This window comes from Ambystoma mexicanum, chromosome 1q (assembly GCF_040938575.1).
Source record: "Ambystoma mexicanum isolate Mex_15411 chromosome 1q, UKY_AmexF1_1, whole genome shotgun sequence".
In the NCBI taxonomy this organism is placed as follows: Eukaryota; Metazoa; Chordata; class Amphibia; order Caudata; family Ambystomatidae; genus Ambystoma; species Ambystoma mexicanum.
Window position 1 is genome coordinate 53,167,754 of NC_090922.1, and position 16,619 is coordinate 53,184,372.

General features: G+C 46.9%; 1 long non-coding RNA gene across 2 annotated transcripts in view; it reads left to right on the plus strand.

The window, feature by feature from the left end:
* The first annotated feature begins 832 nt into the window (after positions 1 to 832).
* Positions 833 to 16,619, plus strand: part of LOC138524431 (uncharacterized) — a 141,490-nt gene continuing 125,703 nt past the window's right edge. Inside the window, exons 1-2 of one of the 2 annotated variants that reach the window (XR_011283336.1) lie at positions 850 to 1,049; positions 1,134 to 2,052. This is a non-coding gene — a long non-coding RNA (uncharacterized lncRNA). Of the gene's footprint in view, positions 2,053 to 16,619 lie in introns of both variants that reach the window. The other variant, XR_011283335.1, reaches the window with a different exon arrangement.

Sequence of the window (16,619 nt, forward strand, 5' to 3'; positions counted from 1 at the left end):
TGTAAAAGCAGAAATACCTCCCGAGTGTGCGGGGAAAAATACAAAACAGCGGTCTCTCATTTGAGCTCGAGTTGTCCCCCTTTCGCCTCCATTTCTTTTGCTCGTTTATTTTTCTGAAAGAAATGTAGACGTATTGTCACAATTTATAACATTTCTGCAATTAAAATCGAGGCCGTTTTGCTTTGTTTGCAACCCCCATTGTATTTAAATCGGAGACTTGTGGCATTCGTTCTCTAGATTTTACCATCGGAAGGGGGGAGAAGCAGGGAGAGAGAGATGTGTAGTGTTTGTCCGCTGCACAAGGAGCATGGTTGATTGATAAGGTGTCCAGAAACACGCCGATTTATTGCAGTATTGGGCAGTTTTCTGGGTCCCCTCGCCACTTGAAAAGGAGTTTGTGGTAATCGCATGTTTGGTGTGAAACATCTCAGAAATGTCCAGATTTCCTTGTAGGCCTGTCCACCATTAAATGCCATTCAGGCCAAAGTACAGTGGTGAGAATTCTGGAGGAGAACAACATGAGCACTGAGTATCGTAAACCTGCTTTTGCAGGGTTACCATATTTCAGATCAGAACGACTTGTAAGGGCTGCGTCATGTTAACCAATTCAATTTAAAATACATAAATGCCAGCCACTTTGCCAATCAGCAGAACAACATGTGCTTGTTCGTCTGCATTAGAGCAATCTACCACAAAAAGAGGCCTTGAAATGATTGAGAAGTGCCCCTTGTACAATGCCTTGCAATGTTGCCCACACCAGAGGGATACCCTGCTTATCCTTCCTACCCGGCCTCCAGAGATTCGCAGGTCTGCGCCCACGTGATCATGCGCTAGACCTGGGCAGAGTCTTTACACCGAAACCTTCGTCCCCCATTCTGTTCCATACGCATCTCGAGAAGCAGGTTGGCACAGCTGCCAGCCTGAAACTCCCACCGCACTAGACTCCACCATCACAGCATTTGAAACAATGTTGTAGAACGCGTCACATGCTGGCATCACCTCGCCGAAACCGCAGTCCGAGCTTGGCGCTGCCGGAGACGGGCTACGAGGTAGTCCCCGAGTGCATCGACCGAGAACCTCAGCAGCTCCTAAGAATTTCTTATTTTCCTTTTTTTTCCTCCTTGCTTCTCCAGGGTCCAGGCTGACGAGACATTAACAAATAATCATGCATTTATGCAAATTGCCAAGGAGCGTGAGAAGATGAAAACAGAGCTTCCTGGCCCTCTGCCAAGATGTGGCATGCCTCGAGAGCCTTCGGGGAAGCAGATGTAAGAGCAGAGAACAGAGGAAAAGCCCAGTGCGGCATGCCGCATTCCAGTACCTTTCGCCGCATAGCCATAAAGATCCAGCCTGCGACCGAAACCGGTGCCTTGTCGACCTGACCCATTGCTCAGAAGCTTCATCCTGTCTCACCACCTCCCCCACCTTTTTCTCATTTGCTGTTTTTCCCTTTTAGGAATATACACACGATTTCCCACGGATCAATAGCTGTATTGATTATTCATCGCGAGCGAGCAATGTGTCTTGGACGATCCAGTTTGGTGCTGTGCATGAAGCCAGACGCTGCTGCTGATGCATTCTCTCTGCTGCATAAGAGAGGAAAGTCTGAGCGAATCCAGAGGAGACCTAGGATGATTCTGTCAAGGCAGGGAAGAAGGCAGAGGGGAAGGAGAAGAATGGAAAAAGAAGGCAAAGGCATGATGGAACGAGAGCGAGATGTCGTAACAGATGAAAACTGGTTCCGGGGCATTTTGGCACTTTGAAGGACCTGCAGACCCAGCAGCTATGCTTACGTATGCACTGAAATCCAAGCTTTGGCAGCATTCAGTGACTCACCAATTTCGGATTTGCGACGACGTAAGCAATGGGAGATTCCATGACTTGGTGGCAGCACAGCGCAGGAGGGAGGAGTGAGAGAGCGATGTAGCACTGAGAGGAATCGCTGGGCACTTGGCGTCGTCTGGGCCAGCTGGCTGGCAGGCTGTCTCTATCCCTCTGCCACTGCTTCTTTGGCATATGGAGCGGAAAATAATTAAGCAAGCAGCACCACTTGTAAGTATGCAGGAAAATCATCACTATTCCCTAATGAGAGGCTGTAATTTTTGACACTTATAACGCGTAGACGACACAGAGAATTATTGGCGAGAGCAAAGAGAGTGCGCGCAAAGCGCTGGCAATCTGGAATCAGTTAATTGTTTAATGCTGTTGGAAAAATTGAACTCACGAGGGAAGCTAGCGTGACATGACAGAACAGCTTAATAGATACGAGCCTAAAAATAAGCCATCAAATGCATTTGTGATGCATCAAATATGAGACAAGCGCTGTAGCTGCTGGTTGCAGGGCTCCAATGGGGAATGAATTTAGCAGAGAATGCCCTGCAACTATTGGACTGGGTTTCAGCAGATCTTACCCTGTGAGTGAGGCTGCACATAGGAGTCGAAATGCACAGCAATTGCAAATTGAGAACAGAGATTGGGGAGAAAACTCCCCACAACAGCCGAGTGAATCCGAGGATTAGGGAGGAATACACTGCAACAGCTGGGTGGAGCCAGTCGATCTTGAGGGCTCAATGTGGGTGTAGCTGGAAGAGACTGTCCCTATTACTGCTCTAGGGGGGGTTGCAACTATATGTTACAACCCGTGTAACTCATGAATGATGTTTCAGACTAGGAAAGGTATCCAGCTGGACCGGGGTGGCAGAATTTGACAACTGGATGCAATTCTTAGCTGTGGGTTCAGCTAGCGGGTCCTCCCACAGTAACCGATGGACAGGAATCCTAGGAGCCACATTTGGGCTTTTCTGGAATGCACAGCATGAGGAATGGTGCCTAATGGCACAGGTGCAGAGGATGCCAGGCTCCGGGAAGGGCTTCTGAAAGGAGGCTGCAGCTGGTGAAGGCGGGCACCCTTTGCTGCCTCTCTCTTATTTTACAATGTTTTGCTTTTTCCTTTGGGTGTTATTCTTTTAAAATATCCAGGGATGTGGGTGGGATTGAAAGAAAGCAGGTTAGAGAGTGAGAGACAGAAGAAATAAAAGGTATGAAGGAGAAATAAACAATCAGTGGACGCCCACGATGTTAAGGCTGGGAATATTAATTCAGATATTGACAAGCACTAAGACATATGCGAATAATCTCCAATGACATTCATTATATGTATATGTATGTGTTTAATGTATTCAGTGTCGATATCCTGAAAACCTCCCTGGATGCTACTGTTTGGTGGGCGATGATCGTATGATGTGGAAATGAAGAATGGGAGGAAGTCAAATGACAGAGAAAAACAATGAAAAGTGAGCCAAGGGGCAGCCATATTAGGTAGAAAATAACAGGAAGTTGAAAGGGACCAAAAGGGAAAACATCAAGAGGTATGGGAAAAAGGAAGGAAATGACTGAGTGGGGATAATGGGAAAAGATAGAATGAAAGATGGGGGAGCGAAAAGCGAAATAAACAAAGGCAAAATGAGTACGAAAGAAAGAACACGTGAAGGGTTAAATTAATTGAACTGCTAAGACAAATGAAGTGAACTGAAATGGAAAAAAATCAATGGAAGGTAGATTAGAATGAACGCCAAACGAGGATGCAAAGGGGTGAAAAAAGCTGCCTGAAAATGACGAAGGAAATGAAAGGGAAAAGAAGGGATCATGGGAAGGGGAAGACATTTAAAGACAAACGGGAATGACAAGGAATGTAAAAACAGAAAAACGGAAATAAGAGATGTATACAATGGAAAGAACATGTAACACAAAACATGCACTGCACAGTGGGCAAGTGAGAGAGAAAAAAAGGAACGGAACCACTATAGGAAGAAGCACACGATATTTTGCCTTACGAAGCAATCAGCAAATAAGGTGTTAATGCTCTGCCTGATCTAATGAAGAGGTCTTGATCAAAGGGACAGACAAGAAAAGTCATGACCCGCATGCATCATTACAAAAACCCATTCTAAAGCTACATTTGTTGTGCTGGGCCGCCAATCGTATCTTTACAGTTTTATATATGATGTTGGCTAGAGTCCCTATTAATAAACAAGGGGTGTGCCTATTTGCTTGCTTGTGAGTATCTGCTCTGCACTCATTCATTCTGTCAATTGTATAGCGCCTTTCACCATAATTATGGTCACAACGCGCTTGTTGCCCTCAGAGTGGCCGGAGTCTGGATTTGGGAGAATTGGGAGGTGCTATTATGTGTGTGTGTGCATTTCAGCCATTAAAGTTATGTGAGAGTGGCCAAGACCCTGCTAGTCTCTCATGTTTGAATAGGTAGCAGATGGGCGCAGCAGAGGTAAACTATGAACTAAACAGGGTGGATTGTGTTTAAGGAGACAGAGAATTATTTGGGAAGCTACAGTTCACATTTGTGTCATTAAAAGTAGCTTCATTCTTATGGCAGAGGTGTTGTGCAACATTGTTTGTCTTATATGTGAGTGCAGGGTGTGTGAAATGAGCCTGTGCCTTTAGCTAAATTACGACAGTGCAGTGTGCAAGGGGAGAAATGGGTTAGCTGTACAAACAACAATGTTTACAATGGTATGCAGTGGTTATAACGAATAAAAACAGGGAATACCTTTAATAAAGAAACAATAATACCAAAAAAATATCAGAGGGTTAATACGGGTGGGAATGGTATTGGGGTGGGTTTAAAAGCATAGGGAAACCGGGGAATTGGGGGGACCACCCCAAAATAAAAAAAATAAGAAAATCAATATTTTTCGTTATAAATGTTTCATTATTAAAGCATTCTCTGTAATTTAATTTGTTATAATCACATGTAACCGTTTTCAACCTGGGTTCCGTCTATGTACAAAGAGCAGTGCTACATATCACCTAGCTTCAAAGGGTGTGCAGTGCCTAACAGAATTGGGAAAGCGCCTAGATTTAAAAAGGGAGCAGGGGCTAAAATATGTGGACAGACAACGAGTGATTGAATGAAGAAAATATATGGCTACCTTACACAATTAGGCCAAAAGGAAGAATAAGGCTACGCCACACAAATAGGCCAAATGCAGAAACATACATTAGACCATGTTGCGTCAAGACTTGCCCAAACTATGCATGGCTTCCCCGTTTCACCAGAAACAGGTCACAGGCCACAGAGGGTCTAGGTAATGGGCTGTTCTTTACCTCAACGGCCACACCCCTTTTTGCTTGTTATGTTTCAGGGATTCTAACATGGGCAGTCATTTCAGCGATGTTTGCTTGTTTTTTCTTCCATTGCACCTGAGGAGGATCATACTGGATCTTGGATACTTAGGCCACACACCTTCCTGCTCCGTGGATTTCGCCAATGAGCCAGAATTTACAAAAAACGGTGAATGGTATTGCTATTTGATTAGACCAAGGCTGCCGGTTACATAGGGTCCAACTCTAATGTCTCATGTCTGATCTACTGGAAAGGGGTGCCGGTGCCACACCATAGATAATCACTAACAGGCATTTCGATCTCACACAGCCATGGTCTCACTCCTTGACACATTTATTGTTGCGGTATAAGTTATTTGTAGGTGCCCCTGTTTAAATATCAATGTATTAACACAGTCGAGGAAAAGGACCTTGTATAGCTCCTATTAACATTGCACAGGGAGGGAGCATGACTCATCCTCTGATCCCCTACACACATTTCTGATACTTTTCATCCCCCAACCTTCTCCAGATGTATTGATGGTTGCACACCCCAATTCTCTCCATAAATGGGCTATCAACTGCTCACCCCAATGCCCACTCCAGCTGAATGCCCTCTTCAGATGTGTGGGTGATTGGAATATTGATCATGCAGTCGCTAGGCATCATTATACATCCTTGTGCTCTTTAGAGGATACAACTATTTTGACTTGCCTCTTATCGAGATGTTACTGCTCACCTCTATGAACTCTTCTCTGTGTGGGCTATCACCATGACTCCTCTAGATGGTGTGGTCATTTCATCCCTATGTCACTGCATAACCCTTTGAGTGCCCTGCAGACATGCATATATACACAAGAGAAATGTGGTCTCATTTCGAGACAAAGGGCCTCATTACACGGATGGCGGTGAACCATGGCGCTATTAGCGCCATGGTTCATGCCGGTACAATACCGGCACCGCCTTGGTGGAAAGGGGAATTACCGCCCTATTCCAAGGTTGGCGGGGCGGTAATTCCCCCTTCCACCATTGCCCTTTCCCATTCCCATTTTTGCCCCATAGGGCTCTATGGGAATGGGGAAGGCGCTAATTACGGTACCGCAAATTGCGGTACCGTAATTAGCTCCCTGGTCCCTTTGCGGGTTGGATTTTTAACACCTGCAAAAAGCAGGCGTTAAATTCCCCAACCCGCAAAGGGACCTCGTAGTAAGGCGGTAAGGATTTACCGGTACCGGTAAAATACCGGTACGGTAAACCCTTACCGCCATCCGTGTAATGAGGCCCAAAGTATATATATATATATATATGTCCCAAATTGGGGGAAGCATTCGGCCCTGTTGCCCCCTTTGCCCTTACGAAGTAATCGGCAAAATAATGTTTATCCTGGGCCTGAGGAGTAGTGTGGCGGGGCCTTTAAATGTTACCCCCCATTCTCATGTTTTTTCCAGTTTAATGTATGTTTTCAAGGGTCAAGTCCTAAAAAATAAAGTGGGGTGACTCAAAAAATGCAGTGGGGTGTGACGTCACCAGAAATTAGCATATCAAGGTGAAATGTGCACATTTCATGAAATTGGCTTTGCATAACCACCCAAATTGAACAGGACGAATGGCATTTGCCTTTCATAAAATCAACACACTCACAAAACCAAGAGAGGATATTTTCTTCTAATAGTGTTTTTGAAAACTTTAAAAGGTGTGCATGTTTTTAAATTTCAAGAACCAATATAAATGTTTCCCCTGGGACTTGCAGTCCTGAAATAGGACATTTCACCTTTAGTTGTCTCTTATTTGTCATCAGGTTATATAGTTTAGTGGTGAAGTGTCTGGCCTACAAATTTGCCGACTGCGGTTTGATCCCCGAGGTTGGCTTTAATTCATAAATTCAAAGAGGACATTCAAAGTTTCTCATTTTAGCTGGGGGGGACTGAGTCCCCCCTCTGAAAAAAGTGGGTGGACTCCGTCCCCCCGCGTGTACCCTCGACTTGAGCCCTGTTTCTAATGCCTATGCCTTCTGTAGATGTGTGAGCAATTTTTACTGTCACAGTATATTTGGACTATTGCTCGCACGGGTGCCCTCACGAGATATTATTACACACATCCCTGCATTCCATAGTTTTAGGCTATTGCTTGATATGGAAGTGGAAAGTGCTGAACAAGGGATGAAGACAACAACAAGTAGTGCGGCCAGCAGGTGGCAAGTGCAAGGGTTAAGCGCAGACACAGGTGTCTAATTAGTGCAGGTAAGGGGACTGTAGGGTTGCAGATACCGACCTAAGTGCAAGGGTTGACAGGGGGCAGTGCGGGCATGCAGCTGGGTGGGCAGGGACCTGGACCTCTTGAGAAGTTTGAGTGATTGCTCATTCAGAAATGCTCATAACAGATGTTCTCTTCAATCCTCCTTATTCTGTCCTGGGCATAAACAAGTGTTTTTCTTTTTTGAATAGTGAATTGCATTGAAAATGTGAACATTTGCTGTTTCAAGACAAAACAAATTGTGATTTTATTTTCATCAGTAGATTAACATTTGCAAATAGAGAATATTTTATTTTTTACCAAATCAATTTTTGTTACAAAAGATCATTTTTCCTTAACATGATTGCCTGCTAGAGAATCAATTCCTTTTCTAAAGTGTCACTTCTCTCATTTTTAACAAATCGCTTTGTTTTGGTAAAAAATTACATTGATTTTGATAACTAATAAACTCACTCTGTAAAAATCCAATTGTTTCTGCTTTTGTGTACATGTGACCATTCTAAGCGAAATGGGATAATTTGCGAGTCACTAGAAAAGTAGTTCTATGTCCCAGAACCGTCCAATTAATTTGGACTGGATTGAATTTGCTCTTTTCCATTGTTTTGGTGTTGATTGTCCTTTGCTGAAGTCTGTGATCTTACTTTTCCATGCCACCTTCTTGCTGTTTCTCCAGATGTCTTGCACTACAGCTCCCATCAGCCCAAACCAGCATAGTTGATGGTGAGGGAACATGGGAGTCCAAAACATCTGGCGAGTCACAGATCTCAGGGAAGAAGATACCTCCCCAGGAAGGATGGAAACCAGGTGGTTTGGGGAGTCCTCCTGGAGTTGGACATGTGCAATTTGTGGCTTTGCTGCTGCTGGCTTTGCTGGTGTGGACCAGGTCGGGTTGTGCCTTTGTTAGTTATTTTTGGCTTATTCACAGCTGAGAGATCATCTGAGTAATAACCCCTGACAGGAGAGCCGGCAAGGCCTGTGGCAGGAACTTCATGGGATGGCCTAATAGTATAAGGCTTTTTTTTACGACCTCAGAGGAAGGTCCAGTGGGGTTAGGCCTTTGTGGCCTCTTTTAAGTATAGGTGAGAGTTGGAAATAGAGTTTGCAAGAGAAACTATAGTGGCTGGCCAACCCAAGACACTCCCTCGCTGCCACCTAGACAGCATCAGTTCCGGGTGAACAAGTATCCTGAAGTGGTTCTCACTGGCAGTGGCAGGACATCATCTTTGAAAGCGGTTTTACAGGCTTTGGTCCCTCCCATTGTTGATCGTCTGAAGCTTTTGGGGCGAGGGATTCACTGTGGGAAAGCTCATATTTTTTAGCATATCTTAAACTCCAGTGGCCTCCGGCTTTATGAGCAGAGTCGCGAGAAGAGGACAATAGAACCGTCCCTTCCGCAGAGTTACAACTATCATACCTTTGCAGTTATCACCATAGTCCATCATTTGTTTCATCTTTACTTGGCCCTTACTGTATACCATGTTCCTGCCCTGTTCCTGACAGAAAGCTTGCAATCGTCCTGCTCTGCCACAGAGAGTAAGTCACATTGGTGACCTAAAAAGAAGCTTTCTGTAAGCAGTTGGGGCTAACTGATACTATTACTTGGGTTCTGGATTCCACGTAGTGGACCTTTAAGTCCCTCTCGGGGGCAGTGCCCTTGATTTACAGTGGAAAACAGCAAAATGTGTACGTTAGAGAAAGGATGTGCCTATGTGTATTGCCTGGCAAGCGCATGTACCTGATAAACAAGATGCACAAAAAAAAAAAAAGAATTAAGGTGATTGCAAAACATACAGACAAGTGTAGGTATCGGGTAATAATGTGCCCGCCCATACATAATGTCACCGGGAAAAGCCATTGGCGACATTATATATGGTGACATTATGTATGGGGACGGGTTGCAGGGATGTCCCCAGCTCCTCTTGTAAAAACAAAAATTCGGGGGTTGCGGGGATGTCCCCCGCATGTTCAATGTAGTAATGTCTCCACAAAAAATGGCGACTTTTTTGTCAGCAGACATTTTTGCAGGGACATTATTACATGGAACCCACTGGTTCTAAGACCAGATGTGTTTAAATGTCCGGGCAGCCAGCGGCAGCTGAGTGTACAGTAATGTTATCTGCTTAACAAACCATCAGGGGGTAAAAGGCAATGCACACTCATGCCAGTCTATGCTGACACTTTGGTGTGTCCTATTTCTCGTTCTGTCTGCAAACTGCACCTCTCTATCTAGTATGTCTCCCTCTCCTTCTATCTGTACTGATCCTCCCTCTCCCATTCTCTGCACTCAGACAAATCACGGTCTTAATCCCCTCTCCACTTTCTATGGGTTTCCCCTCATCCACTTCAGCAATTGCTAGGGCTCTCAAAGTGTCTGCACTTGCCCTAGCACTTGCCACCAGTTGGCTGCACTTCTATTGATTGTCTTTATTTATTTTACTGGTATCCTATGTACTGCACTGCCCCCTCCCCTTCCCCCCTGCACTTTTCCCCTTCCGCCCTCCCCTGCACTTGCGCGATCTCATTGCCACCTGGCCTAGTAGGATCATTGCCACCTGGCCTCCCTCGGTTCCCCCTCCCTTGTCTCGTCGCACCTTGAAACACTTGTGTATAGGCGCGTTATAAATGCCTTATCATATCATATCATAACATAACATCTTGCACACATTGTCAATTGCCTTGCCCCAGCCGCAACTCGACCTGACATCACTAATCTAAAAATCCCTCTAAGCAGCACAGCACCCATCCAAAAAGGGCAGTGAACGGCGATCCCCAACCTCCCCATGAATCCCTTTGGACAGTGAAAGTTCTGCCCCATCTCCAAACACATTAACTGTGTAGATTATTGGAGAGCCTTGTCACCCACCCAACACAAATAGAGTTGTAGACAGACTATCACCAATGCTGGGCGGGGGGGCGGAGGGGGGCTACAACTGTGAAGCTGGGCCGGGGTGTCTAAGATATAACTTGGAACCCAGAGGTGAAGTGCACCATGTTGTTGATAGCGTCACATTTACAATTTTAATTTGTATTTCTCACCCACCTTGCAGCCCTTTGCCACCCCCTGTTCTGCCCTCATGGAACAGTAGTGCACGAGGTGTTGAAGGGAGGAACAGATGTTTTGGATGACTACCTCTTCCACATAACCCACTTCCATGAAAACACCCCAAAATACCTGGCCCGCCATCCCAGTTATTTGCACAGAATCTGTACTTATCACAATAGCAAATGAAATATTACCAGCGGTGGTCACCTGTCGCTGCAGCACACTGGTCATTTTAGACCAGGCTGTCTACACCGTGCTAGGAGGTTAACAGCAGGTCGGATCGATGGGAACAGTGCTAGATTTGCTCACTACAATTCTATCCCAAAGCATTTTAAGGCGAACTGTCCCCCTTTGCCTTACAGATCCTAGCCCCCTCACCTGTGCCTTCATCCCTGCTCCCCTCTGTGCCCTGTCTAAAATGTTTGCCCAGTGGCGGTCCTTGGCTACATCTAGCCCAGGGAGATAAACCGGCAGATAAACCGCCAGCAATATGCGTACCTTAAAGGATATATGATATGACATTATATGGCATTTATAACACGCCTGTACACAAGTGTTTCTAGGACCAGATGTCAGATGTACTCAAGTGCTTTCCAGGGTAATGCATGGGTGAGTGGAATGTTGGTGTGGAATGTTGGTCGGTGCTTATGGTGAGTGTTCTGGGAGTGTCCGCTGGAAACTGAGCTGGCCGGTGTGTGGATGGGCCAGTAGTTGTGTAAATAACATGTACACAGGAACTGGAATAAATACACTTGTAACCTACCTTTGGGAATCCAGCGTGAAACACATTCATACTTGCCAGGTTACTTTTTTGACGACAAGTTGGTATTCTGTCCAGTACTGGGACAACGGAAGGTGCTGATCAGGAAACTGTGGTGGGGGAGCAAAAACATGTCTGTCATGTTGTGGACACCTCAACAATCATTATGCATGAGGCGGGTCTGGGATGGGGGCAGGTTTGGAGGAAGTGACTTGCTGGAGGCAGGAAGCCTTGGGGCACATAGTCAGTAATAAAGTACTTGGAGTTGAAGCCAGACATACTGTGTGGGCCTTCATTCTTACTCTGGACTCTGTGTTTGCTGGTGACAGTGTTTGGAGAGCGAGCAGACCTACATCGCAGGGTCTGACAATGGCAGGAAGGCCCGCCCGTGGCACACGCCTGTCTTAGATGTTCGCCGCAGGAGCGGTTGGCGTTTTCTGTGCCTTCTCTGCCCCGGGTGGTGGCAGTTTGCGCCACAACGCATTTTTATCGAATCCTGGGCAGCGACAGTGAGCCAGCGCACCTGTGCATTTTCATTACATCCGGGCAGTGGCAGTGAGACTCTAGAGTGTTGTGTCCCGCTGGAGGTGTGGCACACATGAAATCAGGCCCCGGGCAGCAGCAGTCAGGCACAAGGCCCTCCTCTTGGGCCAATAGGACCCTAAAACCCCACACATCAAAAGGGTCATGCCTTATGCCAGCCGCAGCCTGACAAACACAGAACAGAAGTATTCGCAGGCTGAGAAGGAGAGCCTGGCGGTTGTCTGGGCCTGCAAGCACTTTCACCTCTTCCTCTTCAGGAAGGCGTTCACTATTGCCACGGACCACCAGGCCCTTCTCACCATCTACGGGAGCCCAAAGGCCCGGATGCCGCTGCGCACTGAGAGGTGGGCTTGCGCCTCCAGAACTACAAGTTCACCATATGTCACAGCCTAGAAAGGATAAAAACCTAGCTGATTATTTATCAAGGCATCCAGCCGAATCCCAACAACCAGGATACTCTATTGCAGATGCCTACCTGCATTATGTCATTCACCAAATGAAGCCGTCCCGAGTAGCGTGGAGGACGCTTTAACAGGATTCAGCGGCTGATGCGGCCCTCGCCATCGTGGCACAGTGCATCAGCCAAGGGAAGATGAAGCACACGAAGGACCTGGCCAACACCTTGATGCCCCGTCCCAAGAGTATGTTAAATGTATGGTGCAAACTGAATACCACATCGTCATGAAAGGGTGCAAGATTGTCCTACCCAAGACACTACACCATCAGGTTGTGGATCTTGCGCACAAGGGACATTGGCGGGTGGGGGGTGGTGTCCATAAAGAAGCGGCTCCGGCAGAAGGTATGGTTTCCAGGCCTAGACAAGCAGGTTGAAGACACCCTAAAGAAGTGTGCTGTTTGCTGCGTGGTAGCGCCACCAGCTCAATCAAACCCTCTGCAAATGTCCCCGCTGACAGAAGGAGTCTTGGTAGACTTCTTCGGCCCACTCCGAGATGGCACATATACTCTGGTGGTGATGGATGAATACTCACAATTCCCGGAAGTGCATATCGTGCCATCCATGGCGGCGGCCGCAGCTGTCATACCAGCTCTAGACCATATTTTGACTGCCTACGGCATTCCCAAAATAATCAAGTCGGATAATGGGCCACCATTCACCAGCCTCAACTTTGCTAACTTTACCAAATAAATGGGGATCAAGCACCAGAAATCACACCCCTTTGGCCCCAGGCCAATGGCATGGTCTAGCGTTTTATGGGTAATATCAAAAGAGAGCTGCAAGTGGCCCACATATCTCACAAGCCTTTTGAACAGACATTGTACCAACATATGAGGGACTACCGTCACACACCTCACAGCACCACGGGCAAATGCCCAGTAGAGCTCATGTTCGGTCGCAGGGTGAGGACTCAGCTACCACAGGGCCCCAGTGGTGACAAGACAGCGCCCTCCGATCAAGAGATTAGAGAGAAGGACTTGAGAGAAAAAAATAGCCCTTTGTTGAGTAAAGGTACAAATAGGAGACATCAATGCTATCATTTACATAAGCCGGGTGGATAGCTCAGGGGCAACTTGACAACATACATAGCAACACAGATTTGAATCCTGGTCTTGCACTTAGAATACCTCTCTGGTGTAAAGCGAGTTATAAAAGAATAATTATAAAGACACCCTGGTAACACATGCTCCCCACAGTCACCCAGGGATCTTTTTATTTTCCCAAGGGTATCATGAATTCAGCTATGGTATGCATTTTGTAGATAGGTAGGTGTACAGGGGCCCTTCACTACATGTTGAGTTGTAGTATTCGTGCTGAAGAATCTTTATGGTCCAGTTTGGCAGGGTAGATTGCAGTTTTCAGTGCTTGTGACTAATGGCGCCTCCCTTGTTCAATGGGCTAAAAGTTTGCACAGCTGAAGCAATGACGACCTGCTCAATGCGTGTGCGTGAGTGTTTGGGGGCAGACGTGCATGGGGGTCTTCACTTTTAATCTTTCCTGCTATAGTCATTTCATAATCTTTCCTGGTATGTTTTAAAAAGATAGTTTAAAACCTGAGAGGGAAATAGTCCACGTGGCCGTGGTGCTTGCGGCATGCAAGGGCCTGTGTCTGGATGGGATGGCAAAATGGTCTTTCGCCCACAGCAACAACAAAAACTTTCACTGCCACAGCTCCAGTGCTTATTCTCGTGTGCACTCAGTACTAACAATAATGTGTAGCGTGGAGTGAAGGGTTTCATGTTCATACATCTCTTTGTAGTGGGCTGAGAGAAAGAGGGTGTTCTGGAAGGACAACAGCATAAATTCAAATCTCAGCAAGTTTTTTGCTTGTTTGTTCAGAGTATAGAGGGACCCAACTTGAAAGGAAAATGTAACTAATTTAAGCCGTGACTTGGACGGAGTGGGGACAGTCACTTTCCCTGCTCGTGCTTTCTCCCCCCCCCCCGCCCTCTGTAGTCGCTGAATCCCCAGTCCACCTGCTCTTGCTTCCTCCCTCTCATCATCTTTTGTGTCCTCTCTCCCACATCATGCCTTTCTACTTCTCCACCTCAGGCCCTCACTCGGGGTTCACTGACTGAGCATGTGAGATCAGTCAGCAATGGGGTGGCCACCATCATACGTGCCTCTGTAATCACGGGCCGTGGCAAAAAAGCACAAAAAAACCCCATTTCTTTTCACACGAACTGTGCATGTTATTTGTCCATGCACAGATCAGTGCGGAAAAAAAAAGTATATTTTGTTTGCTTTTTTGCAGGGTGGCCGATGGGGGGCCAGCATTTTTATAAGGGTGGCCATGGTCCCCCTTGGCCACCCAATGGGGCGTCCCTGGTCTTCAAAAACACCCAATTGTTGTTGAGTCTGCCATCTGGAGAAAAATGACACAGTCCACCCACATGTATCCTTTGTTGTGCCGCAAAAAGCAGCATATGGCCGCAATCATGGAAAAAGAACCGCTCCAGTCTCTAGGATTGCAACCCCTCTTGCCACATCCTGGGCAAATAGGCAATACTCACTTCTCGCCCTTTCCCCTCTAAACCCCATGTTTGGCTTTCAACAATACTTTATTTTATAAAGATAACTTGAAAAGTACACAAACCATAGTAAAGTACTCGCACAAATATATACATTCTCATAGAAATATGTTAGGCAAAAAGCTTTCACTTGTGGCATTATCCCCGCCCACCTACCTTGAATGAACGACTACAAATACCAGAATGCAATTCAGCAAAGTCAAATAATGACCTGTTGATTTTGAAAATATATTTTCAAAAGTTAAGGACTCATAACAAAATGTATTGTGTGAATAGGTTACCAGGGCTTTAAGTGGGCCGGGGCCTGCCGGGGCTGAGCCCCGGCAGGCTCCGAAATTTCGTTTTGAGGCGGGGCCCTGCCGGGGCCCACTAATCTCCCCGGGCAGCCCCTGCCACTACACGAAAAGGCATTTTTTTCTACAGCCTGAAGCTCTCGCTCGTCTGCGAGAGCTTCAGGCTTCAGAAAAAAATGCCTTTCAGCTATAATGGTGGTGCCGCACCTGCGAGGCATCCCTTTAATCAAGGGATGCACGTGGGCCGGCGCCACCATTATGGAGAAACGTGAGGCCGCTGGAAGCAGAGGCCTTGCTTTCTAAATACTGCAGCTCCCGCAGAGTTTCAGTCTTTAGGAAAAAGGCCTCTGCTTCCAGTGGCCTCACCCTTTCAGCCTTAATGGTGACGCTGCCCTCCCCAGCTGGCGAGGGGCAGCACCACCATTAAGGCTGAATAGGCGAGGCGCTGTCCCCTGCCAGGCAAGCCTATACAAAATAAATGCAGAGATCAGCACCCTCTCCCCCATAGGGGAGAGGGTGCTAATCTCTACGAAAGGCTGCCTGGCAGGGGTGCCAGTAGCCCATTGAGCCGGGGCTCGTCAAGGGGGCGTGGCCTAATGGCCCATCAAGACCCCGTTGTTAGGCCACGCCCCCTCGATGGGCCCCGGCTCGATTTGTAGTGCCACTTAAGGCACTGTAGGTTACCTATGTGTGTTTCAATGATTGACAGAGGTATCCTTCACATATGTGAGGAAATGTTACATTCTACCTGGTGTGGTAAATATGAGCATGTTAAAATAAGGCAGATAATTTAAACCAGTTTGGTTGTCCTGGGAGAGGGCATAGATTTAGGCAGATAACTGGTGCTTTCACAATAAAAATGTCCCTTTGCAGTTCTTAACACAGAAACGTTAACGTCTTGCCCAAAAGAAAGGTCTCTTTAATGGGCCCTCCCTTGTAAATCACTGCCCCTTTGAATGCTCTGCTTGAAGAAAGGAAATAATAAGCAGCACTTAGGGGCCTGCCCGGTCTGATGGGCCGCTGGGAGTAGGCAGGGTATTTATCTTGCAGCAGGAGGTGGTGCCATGCCTCGGCTCGGCCCTGGCTGCCAGGACAATGAGGGTGCTAAGCAGGAACGCCATGCTCCTGCTCAGCACCCTCATAGTCATGGCAGCAGACACCTTTCCTGCTCGGCACCCTCATGGTGCCGAACGGGAGAGGTAACCTGCTCTCAAATGTCCCTGTCTGAACTGCTTGTCAGGGCCCAGGCAGGCTGGGTCCAATATCTGGGCAGTGGTGGAAATGGAAAAAATGTGGAGTGGGGTCCCACAAGGGCCGGGGGTGGAATTTGGAGGAGGGGGAGGAGTCTGAGGAGGCAAGGTTCAGAGGGAGGCGGAGCTGGCAGTTGACCACCGATCAAAGCAAATATTCACATAGTTTTAAAACGGCGCAATTTCTTTCATGCCGCTTCTTTTCCAAACTCCATACTATGCATCAATTCCACTTCCATGGCAAAACAAGGTTTATGAAGGGAACTTAAAAAAAGTGTGAGCCCGTGAAGGATCTAATCTGCTTCACTGGTTGAGAGCACTGTGCACACAGAGCATACCTGCCTAACCTCCGGAATTTTTCCGGACAC